Source organism: Lathyrus oleraceus, chromosome 5 (genome assembly GCF_024323335.1).
Source record: "Lathyrus oleraceus cultivar Zhongwan6 chromosome 5, CAAS_Psat_ZW6_1.0, whole genome shotgun sequence".
In the NCBI taxonomy this organism is placed as follows: domain Eukaryota; kingdom Viridiplantae; phylum Streptophyta; class Magnoliopsida; order Fabales; family Fabaceae; genus Lathyrus; species Lathyrus oleraceus.
The window spans coordinates 228926466-228939711 of record NC_066583.1 but is presented as its reverse complement, the minus strand read 5'-3'; the positions used below and the strand labels follow the sequence as shown (position 1 = coordinate 228939711).

Below are 13246 nucleotides of genomic sequence, written 5' to 3'. Positions count from 1 at the left end.
ATTTATTTATATTATCTACCTGTGATGAGTCTGTTTATGCATGATAAGTATTTTAGTTTGTTTAGCATGTCTGGCTAATTCGCTTAGATATCGGTATGTAAAGTAAGCGGAATAAGGAATCAAAACTAAGTCGGTTTAATCTAATTTAAAATTAAAATCACTCTTTTTACGGTCTCAATTTACAGGTTTAATAACAAAAGTTTTTACGAAAGAAAAAGACATAAAGAAGTGTTTGAGGTTTTAACTGGACAGTGTAAATTAGACATTAATTCTAGATCAGGGCGAGAGCAAGTTTTAGAGTTAATTAAATTCCGATCTTTTCCAAAAAGTATTTTTAAAGATTGAATGTGAGGACGAGAGTTAAGCATTCGAATTTAATTATATAACCTAAGTCAACAGAGCGAGAGTTTGAGATAAGGGTGTTTAAACGGTCAGTGTTTTCTTGAAAAGAGTTTCTATGGACTGTATTGCTTTCAAAAAAATGGTTTTTGACTTAATTATAAGTGACAGCTACATTAACATAAAATCATGGTTTATTCAACAGAGCGAGAGTTTGAGATAAAACTTTTAATCAATAAAGTCAACTGAAAAGATTTATTTTAAAACCAAGAAATCGACAAAGAATTGATTCCCTAATTACGACGAACTACATACCGATATCCGCTTTATTAATATTTAATCTAGATCTTAGTTCAGTTTTTAGTTTTTCCCCCAAATAATCAACCATAAACCACCTTAGCTTTACGAAGTAACCTTAGATAACGGTATATCGATTCATAAGTCCCTGTGGGATCGATATCTTTTAAAACTACGCGATAGAACTGTGCACTTGCAGTTTGTACCCCAAATTCGACTCATAAAGTCGAGCGATCAAGTTTTTGGCGCCGTTGCCGGGGACTTTTATTTAATCGATATCGTAACTCTTCCGTTACGCTGTAGAGACTAAGGTTTCTTTTTCTTCTATTCTTTCTTTCGTTGATTTGTATGCCACGCACTCGCTCACAAGGCGAACCGCTCTATTTACGAATCAACGATATCGAACTATATCTCCGAGTCCTACGACGAATTCGGGAATATCGTGCTGCAAACAATCTCCCTCCTGTAGAACTTCCTGATCTCAAAAACATTTTTCCTTCGATAACCGAGATGGCAGAACCAGCTCATGCTCTTAGAGATTACGCCGCTCCATCGCAAGATGAACCGCATTCAAGTATTGCTCCGCCCGCAATCGAAGCAAACAACTTCGAACTTAAACCTTCGCTGTTGCAAGCTGTGCAACAGAACCAATTCTCTGGAAATCCTACCGAGGATCCAAACCTTCATTTATCCGTATTTGTCCAATACGCTGATACTGTTAAAGCTAATGGTGTCACTTCGGAGGCAATTCGACTTCGTCTTTTTCCTTTCTCATTAAGAGATAGCGCTAGAAGATGGCTTCAGTCTCTCCCTTCAAACTCTGTCACCACATGGAACGAGTTGAAGAAAGTTTTTCTTGCCCGATACTTTCCGCCAAGCAAAACAGCTATGTTAAGAGCCCAGATAAACGGATTTAAACAGAAAGACACGAGTCTCTTTTCGAAGCATGGGAAAGATACAAAGACATGATGAGACTTTGCCCACACCATGGTTTGGAAGACTGGTTAGTAATTCACACATTTTATAATGGTCTCTTGTACAACACAAGGTTAACAATAGACGCCGCTGCAGGTGGTGCACTAATGAACAAACCTTATGCTGATGCTTACCAGCTTATCGAGAGCATGGCCCAAAACCACTATCAGTGGGGAACCGAACGAACAATGGTGGAAAAACCTCAAACGAAAACTGGCATGTACGAGATAAGTAACCTTGATCACGTTAATGCAAAAGTGGATGCTCTGGTCCAGAAAATTGAAAGTTTAAATGTATCGCCTCCAACCGCCGTGGTTGCTATAACTCAGAATTGCGAGGTCTGTGGAATCCAAGGTCACACCCCTACGGATTGTCAACTCTTGACAGGAATCCAAGCAGAGCAAGTGAACTATGCTCAAGGAAGCCCCTACTCGCATACCTATAACTCAAATTGGAAGAACCACCCAAACTTTTCATATAAGAGTAATAATGCTTTGTACGCACCTGGACAATCTCCAAATCAAGCCCCAGCTATACCTCCAGGATATCAGAAACCGAACACATCCATGCCTAACAATAACACCCCTAGGAAATCCAACTTGGAAATCATGATGGAAAACTTTATAGCTTCCCAACAATAAACCAATAAAGATTTCTTAAACCAGAATGTACACACTGGCGAACAACTTAAACAACTAGCAAGCAAAGTAGATGCCCTGGCTACCCATAACAAAATGCTGGAAACACAAATATCACAAGTAGCTCAACAACAAGCACCTACTGCTGCCCCAACTGGTACATTCCCTGGACAGCCCCAACCTAACCCGAGAAGCCACGCTCATGCAATTATATTAAGAAGTGGAACGGAAGTGGAAGGACCGTCTGATCCAAGGATAGAAAACCAAAACCCTAAGAAATCAACTGAGGAAAGTGAACCTAAGGAAAAGGAAGAGAGTAATAAGGAAACCCTAGAAAAGAAGGAACCTTATGTACCTCCACCACCTTACAAACCACCTATCCCTTACCCTCAAAGGCTTGTTAAAACCAAAGATACGGGCCAATTTAGAAAATTTGTTGATCTCCTTAAACAATTAAACGTTACAATTCCGTTCACCGAAGCTATTACGCAGATGCCCTCATATTCTAAATTCTTAAAAGAAATTCTTTATAATAAGAGGAAACTTGAAGATAGCGAAACCGTTACACTCCCTGCCGAATGTAGCGCTATAATCCAAAACATGCCTCCTAAACTCAAGGATCCGGGTAGTTTCTTTATACCCTGTCACATAGGAAAATTTGTCATCGACAAAGCCTTATGCGATTTAGGAGCCGGAATTAGCGTTATGCCTTTATCCATATGTAAGAAACTGGAAATGGGAGAATTAAGACCAACCAAAATGTCTGTGCAACTAGCAGATCGTTCCATCAAATATCCTGTAGGAATTCTTGAAAACGTTCCCGTACGCATAGGTCAATTCTACATTCCAACTAATTTTACAATTATGGACATTAGAGAAGATGATATTACACCCATTATACTGGGAAGACCGTTTTTAGCAACTGTCGGTGCAATCATAGACGTAAAACGAGGACGACTCACCTTCGAAGTAGGTGAAGAGAAAATTGAGTTCATTCTTTCCCAATTCTTGAAAGCACCTGCAATAGAAGATACATGTTACTTCATGGATATCATCGATGAATGCATAAAAGAAGAAGAGTTAGGAGAAGACAAATCATCAGACTATCTTTTAAAAGACAAATCTAACCAATGTTTAGCGATAACACCGGACCCCACGCAATGTCTTAACAAACCAACCCTTGACCTGAAAATACTTCCCAAAAATCTGAGATATGAATTCCTAGACTTAGAACTTGAACGGCCTGTGATAGTTAATGCAGACCTAGGAAGACTCGAAACAGAAAAACTCCTACATATCTTAAGAAAGTATCCAACCGCACTAGGTTACCACATCACAGATCTTAAAGGAATAAGTCCTTCTATTTGTATGCACCGCATCATGCTAGAAGAAGACTGTAAAACCTCTAGGGAACACCAGAGGAGACTAAATCCGATCCTGAGTGAGGTAGTAAAGAAGGAAATAACCAAGTTATTAGAAGCAGGTATTATATATCCTATATCTGATAGCAAATGGGTTAGTCCTGTACACGTAGTACCAAAGAAAGGAGGCATAACCGTTATTGAAAACGAAAAAGGGGAAACTATAACTAAACGAATCGAATCGGGATGGAGAATGTGCATTGACTATAGGAAACTAAACAAAGCAACCCGAAAAGATCATTTCCCTTTACCATTCATTGACCAGATGTTAGAACGATTAGCAAAACATTCGCATTTCTGTTATCTAGACGGTTATTCAGGCTTCTTTCAAATACCAATTCACCCTGATGACCAAGAAAAGACGACGTTCACGTGCCCTTTTGGTACCTTCGCTTATAGACGAATGCCGTTTGGCCTGTGTAATGCTCCTGCAACCTTTCAAAGATGCATGATGGCAATTTTCGCCGACTTTCTCGAAAACATCATGGAAGTATTTATGGATGACTTTTCCGTATACGGACAAAGTTTTGAAGAATGCCTTGAAAACCTAGAAAGAGTTCTTGAGCGATGTGTAAAAGTAAACTTAGTACTTAACTGGGAGAAGTGCCATTTTATGGTACAAGAAGGAATCGTTTTAGGACACATCATCTCGAATAGAGGAATTGAAGTAGACAAAGCCAAAATAGAGGTAATCGAAAACCTTCAACCCCCAAGAACCGTGAGAGAAGTACGAAGCTTCTTAGGACACGCCGGTTTTTACCGACGATTCATCAAAGACTTCTCTAAGATAACTAAACCTTTAACCGGACTATTGATGAAAGATGCTGATTTCATATTCAATGATAACTGTTTAAAAGCATTTCAAGCGCTTAAGCAAGCATTGATCTCCGCACCCATAATGCAGACACCTGACTGGAATGAACCATTCGAAATAATGTGTGATGCCAGCGATTATGCTGTAGGTGCTGTTTTAGGACAACGAAAGGATAAAAAGCTTCACGTTATATATTACGCAAGTAGAACCCTAGATGAAGCGCAGATGAACTACGCCACTACCGAGAAAGAACTCCTAGCAGTTGTATTTGCGCTAGATAAATTTCGTTCCTACTTGGTCGGAGCCAAAATAATAGTTTACACTAATCACGCTGCTATCAAGTACCTTTTAACAAAAAAGGATGCTAAACCTAGACTCCTAAGATGGATCTTGTTGCTACAAGAGTTTGATTTAGAAATCAAAGATAAGAAAGGAACTGAAAACGTAGTAGCAGACCACCTCTCTAGACTTGAGAACCTTGAACCGGAAAGAACCTCAATTAACGATGATTTCTTGTACGATAAACTTATAGCTACTTTGGAAGAGAACAACTCCGACAAACAAGTAGAAACCACCTTAGCTATATCTGTCACACCATGGTACGCTGATCTCGTCAATTATTTAGCTGCCGGAATAGTTCCGCCTACTTTATCTTACCAGCAGAAGAAACGATTCTTCTACGATATAAAACACTATTACTGGGATGATCCCTTACTTTTCAAAAGGGGCCCCGATGGTATTTTCCGTCGATGTATACCCGAAGAAGAGGTAGAAAATATAATCCAACACTGCCACTCCGCTCCTTATGGTGGACACACAAGTACATCCAAGACCTGCTCTAAAATCCTACAAGCCGACTTTTATTGGCCAACTATATGGAAGGACGTACATGCGGCTATTAAGGAATGTGACAGATGTCAACGCACAGGAAACATATCTAGACGTGACGAGATGCCATAAAAAGGTATTTTGGAAGTAGAGATCTTCGACGTGTGGGGAATAGACTTCATGGGACCTTTTCCATCCTCTTTCGGTAACAAATACATACTCGTGGCAGTTGACTACGTATCAAAATGGATCGAAGCTATAGCTTCTCCAACAAATGACACCCGAGTAGTAACTAGACTCTTTAAGAATATAATATTTCCGAGATTTGGCATCCCAAGAATAGTAGTCAGTGATGGTGGATCGCACTTTATATCCAAGGTACTCGAAAAACTATTGTTTAAATATGGCGTGAAACATAGGATAGCGACACCTTACCACCCTCAGACCAGTGGACAAGTGGAAGTATCTAACAGAGAAATCAAGCAAATACTAGAAAAAACAGTCGCCACTTCAAGGAAAGACTGGTCATTGAAATTACCAGAAGCTTTGTGGGCATACCGAACTGCTTATAAAACCCCCATAGGGACGACCCTATTTAAGCTCATATATGGAAAATCCTGCCACCTCCCGGTAGAATTAGAACATAAAGCCTATTGGGCTATTAGAAATCTGAATCTAAACTATAAAGCCGCCGGTGAAAAGAGAATCCTTGACATAAACGAATTAGAGGAACTCAGAAGAGACGCCTATGAAAATGCCAGAATCTACAAAGAAAGAACAAAACAATGGCATGACAAGCGTATATCAAGGAAAATCTTCAAGCAAGGCGACGCAGTCCTTTTGTTTAACTCTAGACTAAAGTTATTCCCGGGAAAACTACGATCCAGATGGTCAGGTCCTTTTCATATCACTAACATTTTTCCCAGTGGAGCGATAGAAATTAAAGGCAAATCCACAGAACCGTTCACCGTAAACGGGCAACGTCTAAAACACTATCACTATGCGGAAACCAATGGAGATTCGCAAATCCTACACTTAGACGAAATGCCTCCAGGATTAATAGATTATATTTAACAGTTTCTTTGTCGAGCTTGCGACATTTAAACAAAGCGCTTAGTGGGAGACAACCCACAATTATTTTATTATTTCCTTATATTATTATTATTATCTTCCTATTTCTTCCTTAATTAGTCTTTTAATTTCTGTTTAGTATTCATTCCTAATTCATTTTAATTTATTAAAAACTTTTCTCTTCTTTCGGCATTTGGCCAAATCCTGACTAAAACTCATGTTTTCTTTTCTCTAGCTAACACTAACCAGATGGGACATATTGATCGTATGGGTATCAAATTCAGAGGAATGGCTCAGAAACAAAAGTTTGACGAACTAGCCACTAGAGAGATGCTACCTAGTTTATATGCTGATGATTGGGCTATGACTGCCCTTGGACTAAGAGAAAGTGTCCTGTATTTGCTGAATCAGATAGGATGGGAGACATCCCCTATCCTAAGACATTTCACCACCTACCGGAGACTCACACTAGAATTCCTTAGCTCATTAATCTATCTACCCAGCCATGGAAAAGGAATTAGCAGAGGTTTTATCCAGTTCAGAATGTTCAACATGGAGTACCAATTTAATATTAGAGACTTTACCAACCTTTTGGGTTTTCCTACCTCCTTTGACACATTCACAGTAAGCCAGGAAGAACTTTTTGAATATAGAGAACTTGAACACTTTTGGGGTAAGTTGACTGGAAATGACGAGCCCGAGGAACATGAGTTTCTCTCTGGAAACATACACAACCCGACCTTTCGCTATTTCCATAAGATCCTGACCCACACTTTATTTGGGAAGAAGCCAAACAGTACTTCAGTTTCACGTGATGAACTCTTCATCATATTTTGTGCTTCCCAGAACCGTCCGGTAAACGGTGCCACTTTTATGTTAGCTAATTTGGACTACCTTATCCAAGACGAGCGAGCACCAATCCGAATAGGCGGTTTGATAACTATGATAGGTAATGCTATTGGATTACGTCAGCCTATGCTTGACCTAAGCCCTTTTTGTGGCATTACTACTATGAGTATACCCTTCCTCTTCAACACTATGTTTATAGAAAACCTAGGGTCTGACGAGTTTGAGCTTATTATTGATAACCAAGTTCTTTGCCTATTCACCATGCCCGATCCTAGGACTAGTGTTCATAACCGCAATAACTGGCTCTACAACCTGAACGAAACCCCCTCTCCTGCTAGATCCACTGAATCCCTCCAGGACTATGAGATTTGTGATGACTATGAGACTTATGATGACCAGATCCCTTATGCTGAATCTGACCCTCAGACACCATCTGGCTATTATGATATTGACCCTCCTCCTCAGCCTGTTCAGACCGAAGAATCAGCAGTATCCGACCTCCAGCATCATATGCCCGGAACTGATTATAACACCGCCATTGAAGCTTTGATGTCAGAACAAGACGCCCTCAGAGAAGAATTTACTGACATGAGACACGAAGTCCTAGGGTACATGAGCAGTATAACAGATCAGTTTCACGAGTTGCTACATCGTGTTAACTCTTTTGCTCCTCCGGCCAGAGATCGTGCAGATGGATAGTATTTATTTATTTTTCTTAGTTATTTAGTTTTAATCTAGATTATTCATTAATGTTATTTGAATTCATGTTCGCATTTGTTTCCTTTTCGCATTTCTTTTGTTCTTCTTTCCAATATTACATTATGATCATTTTATTGAAGCTATTTATTTAATTTTATTATGCAATAGCTATTATATTCTCTACTGTTGCTGCCCATAACCTATTGAATTATTCATGCAATATTATGCAAAGTAGAATAGCATGCAAGATAAATTAATTACCAAAGTAATTCTGTAGAACGCTACTGAAGCCTTGCCAAAAGGAATGTGTGACGAGCGTCACACAATCTATGACGGACGGCACGCCAAGAGCCTGTTACGACCGTCACACCCCTGTGACGAGCGTAACACCTTTCTGACTAGGTGAACGTTACATAGCCGTTGGAGACGAACGTTACACCCTTCAATTTTTTTATCTTCCCCATTTATTCACATTTACCCACATTTATTTACTTTTCAACCACCTCTTTTTCCAACTTCCAAATTCTTTTCCTATAAATACCCATCAAAACCTCCCTTCGTTCACCACAAACCATTCTCTCCTATCAAATACATTTCTTTTCTTTCCAATTTACCTCCTTCAAATTCATTCATCACTATGGCGGGAAACCAGAATTTCGGAAATATCATCTTCCGATCCGAAGATGAAAATTATCAAAGGGAGCAATTCGAGCGTTTCCAACAGCGAGGCGTCGTTTCCACCAGGTATCCCGATTTAACTTGTTTACAACAATTAGGATTACTCCAAGGTATCGAATGGATGCTCCGCCTAGCCGACTTAACCTTCCTTTGCACTCATAATCAACCCGTCTACCCATCCCTAACCTTAGAATTCTTAAGCTCATACGCATACACCACTCCCGCCGGTGAAGACGAATTCTTAACCGGCACCGCAACTTTCCGTATGTTTAACACCGAGTACTCCTTAACCCAAAACCAATTGAGTACCATGCTACAATTTCCCATAGAAGGTCAGGTACACCCCAGAATCCCACCAAACTCAAACTGGAACACAGTTGACGTTTTCGACCTTTTCAAGAAAATTTCCGGTATAGATGCCTACAACTGGGAAGAGCTCCTTCTTTCCCATATACATAACCCAACTATCCGGTACTTTATCCGCATCTTGCAAAACACAGTTTTTGGAAGACCGAACAACAGCAAGGTCAACTCAAAGGAGTTATTCTTCCTCCAATGCGTCTTCGAACCGGATACTAAGGTAAACGCCGCCTCCTTTCTATTTCATCATATCCGCACCTTATGTGCTAGAGGCCGGCAACCTTTTATAATTGGTGGATTAGTCACCACCATAGCACTTGGCCTAAACCTAGGGGATAAACTCCAAACCTTAGAATCCCTACCCCCCCTATTTATGGATATCAGCTACTGTCGATCCAGCCGCCTGATTAAGAATAGAGTAGGCGGAGGATATTATCTTATGGTGAACAACCAGGCAGTCCCAAGCGTTGTTCTACCCAATATCGCCCTAACTGATGTCACAAACCCCGACCGCCACCTCTATGATCTAAACGCTCCCGAAGCCACCGAGCCTTCACAAACAAACCCGCCCACAGACGAGTTTGACGATATGGAGCAAGGTGATCATGCTCCTGCACAACAATCAGTCCCGCTCAACCCTTCCGGTAATGCAACTGGCCCATCCTCCCAACGTCGTCGACGAAGAAGGCCTGCAACCAACGACAACATCATGGATGCTATTGATGGTATGCAGGCACAGAATGTCGAGATGATGCAAATGATGCGTCAAATGCAACAACAACAGGATGCTAGGAATGCCATAACCGACCAGCGGTTTACTGAGTTGTTCAGCAGGTTCGACGACTTAGACTTACGTCAGAGATCACCTGGCCCAAGAACCAGAGGCGGAAGGCAGCCTTAGTTGTAGTTTCTTTTTTTCCTTTCCATATTGTATTTCATTTCCTTAAAACATTGAGGACAATGTTTAATTTAAGTATGAGGGGGAAACCATGTTCTTTCTATTTCCATTTTTTCAAGTATGTACCTTTCCTTTCATTGCTATTTTAATTATTATTTAAAAAAAAAAATTCTATTATTTTAAGTTAAGTCCCAAGTGTGAACAAATTTCTATTATCTATTCCCTCAAACTTTCATGAGCCACAACAAAAATTCAACACCCAATAAGTATAAAGGTTGCTCATCTTATCGATCTTGAGACGAATTAAGACAAAGACCACTACAGCCAAACACTCTAAACGAACCTCAACATGTTAGATCAGGATAAGTACCTATTATACCAATCCCTTGAACTTTTAACTTTATAGTAACCCCGAGTAGTTTATACAAGAAGTCAGCACCATCCTAATAGCAAACTACGTGGAGAGCCGATGAATATAAGTGAATGATTCCCAAAGTAACAAAAAAAAATATATATATATAAATATATCAGGAAATGCACTAAGTAAGTTAGGTGATCCTTACCAGATCATTTAATCTAAAGGTTGCAGATCATACAAAAGCATAAGATGAGAGATCCATTATGAGTTGGTTCAGCAGGTATCTGGTACTGAACTTGGTAGGGCGGACTAAGGTCCGATCCCCCGCAATTTGCAATGGACTGAATAACGAAGTTATCCGACTTATGTACCAGAACTTCTAGCTAAAAGGGGATCATAATCACTAATCGGTTACTCCACTATGTGCGCGAAAAGATAAAGGGCTTAATGTGATTTCGCTAGAATGAAAACGGGTGAAATAAGAGTAAAGGAACCAGGATAGCTATCATAGTGTACTTGAACTGATTTGCATAAGGCAGGGTTATCTAGGTTGTGACGGTGGTTGTTGATGTCAAGATTAAACTCAAGTTGCTTCTAAACTAAATCCACTTGCAACCTATTACGAATTGATGTGTGTTTTGAAATTTTATCTGGCTAAAACCTTTAACGAGTTCTATACTGAATTTTGCTTGAGGACAAGCAAAGATCTAAGTATGGGGGAGTTTGATAACACGAAATTATATCATATTTTAGGACTTAATTCAATTAAATTTTATTATTATTTATTTCAGTTCACTCCATTTTATTAGATATTACGCGGTATTTTCTTCCTATTTGTCTCAGGTGGCTTATTTTGAAGCACAAGTAAAAATGGAAGAAAAGGAGGTGCAAAAAGGAGAGAAAATGAACCAAATGTCAAAGCCCAGCCCAAAGCACAAAACGCAGGTTCCGTGCATGTGACGGACGTCACAGAGGCTGTGACGAGCGTCACGCCTTGCACACTCCTGTGACGGACGTCACACATGGTGTGACGAACGTCACACCATTCCCCTACATTTTTGGCGCAAGGAACGCCTCAGAGACGTTGAGGGAGTATTGAGCCCTATATCCACGCCCAACTTTTATGCACGTTAAAGACCTTTTTGGAAGCGGAAGCGGTTACTCAAGCATCAATATAAATAGCCACTTGCAAAACCTAAAAGGGTCCCGAAGCTTTTCCACATTTTTTCCTTTGCCGTTTTCGCTTTTGCATATTTTCTTTTTCAGCAACTTAAGCATTATTGTTTCTTTATTATTTTTACGAGTTCTACATTATTTCCCTTGCAATTTCTATTTTCCTTTTTAGCATTTAGTTAATTCTTTTCGCACAATAGTTTCTACACCGGAAACTATTGTGTACCTTTTTACCGGATCTAACCTTACGTTAGAATCTAGTTTTTATTTCCTTCGTTTTAATTTGTTGTGTAATTGAAGAATCCAAGAACAAATCCTATCGGCCTGTGGTGGAGTGTTCAAGACTATTGTTTAACTCATTCAGGTTCTTTAATTATTATTTAATACTTTGTTTTATTATTTATTTATATTATCTGCCTGTGATGAGTCTGTTTATGCATGATAAGTATTTTAGTTTGTTTAGCATGTCTGGCTAATTCGCTTAGATATCGGTATGTAAAGTAAGCGGAATAAGGAATCAAAACTAAGTCGGTTTAATCTAATTTAAAATTAAAATCACTCTTTTTACGGTCTCAATTTACAGGTTTAATAACAAAAGTTTTTACGAAAGAAAAAGACATAAAGAAGTTAAAATCAATAGAGCGAGAGTTTGAGGTTTTAACTGGACAGTGTAAATTAGACATTAATTCTAGATCAGGGCGAGAGCAAGTTTTAGAGTTAATTAAATTCTGATCTTTTCCAAAAAGTATTTTTAAAGATTGAATGTGAGGACGAGAGTTAAGCATTCGAATTTAATTATATAACCTAAGTCAACAGAGCGAGAGTTTGAGATAAGGGTGTTTAAACGGTCAGTGTTTTCTTGAAAAGAGTTTCTATGGACTGTATTGCTTTCAAAAAAATGGTTTTTGACTTAATTATAAGTGACAGCTACATTAACATAAAATCATGGTTTATTCAATAGAGCGAGAGTTTGAGATAAAACTTTTAATCAATAAAGTCAACTGAAAAGATTTATTTTAAAACCAAGAAACCGACAAAGAATTGATTCCCTAATTACGACGAACTACATACCGATATCCGCTTTATTAATATTTAATCTAGATCTTAGTTCAGTTTTTAGTTTTTCCCCCAAATAATCAACCATAAACCACCTTAGCTTTACGAAGTAACCTTAGATAATGGTATATCGATTCATAAGTCCCTGTGGGATCGATATCTTTTAAAACTACGCGATAGAACTGTGCACTTGCAGTTTGTACCCCAAATTCGACTCATAAAGTCGAGCGATCAAGTTTTTGGCGCCGTTGACTTTATTGATTAAAAGTTTTATCTCAAACTCTCGCTCTGTTGAATAAACCATGATTTTATGTTAATGTAGCTGTCAGTTATAATTAAGTCAAAAACCATTTTTTTGAAAGCAATACAGTCCATAGAAACTCTTTTCAAGAAAACACTGACCGTTTAAACACCCTTATCTCAAACTCTCGCTCTGTTGACTTAGGTTATATAATTAAATTCGAATGCTTAACTCTCGTCCTCACATTCAATCTTTAAAAATACTTTTTGGAAAAGATCGGAATTTAATTAACTCTAAAACTTGCTCTCGCCCTGATCTAGAATTAATGTCTAATTTACACTGTCCAGTTAAAACCTCAAACTCTCGCTCTATTGATTTTAACTTCTTTATGTCTTTTTCTTTCGTAAAAACTTTTGTTATTAAACCTGTAAATTGAGACCGTAAAAAGAGTGATTTTAATTTTAAATTAGATTAAACCGACTTAGTTTTGATTCCTTATTCCGCTTACTTTACATACCGATATCTAAGCGAATTAACCAGACATGCTAAAC

The 13246-nt window shown here is 38.8% G+C and overlaps 1 pseudogene; it reads right to left on the bottom strand.

Moving 5' to 3' along the window:
- Positions 1 to 1531: 1531 nt before the first annotated feature.
- On the bottom strand, positions 1532 to 1630 carry LOC127089635 (uncharacterized; annotated as a pseudogene).
- Between the last annotated feature and the right edge of the window lie 11616 nt (positions 1631 to 13246).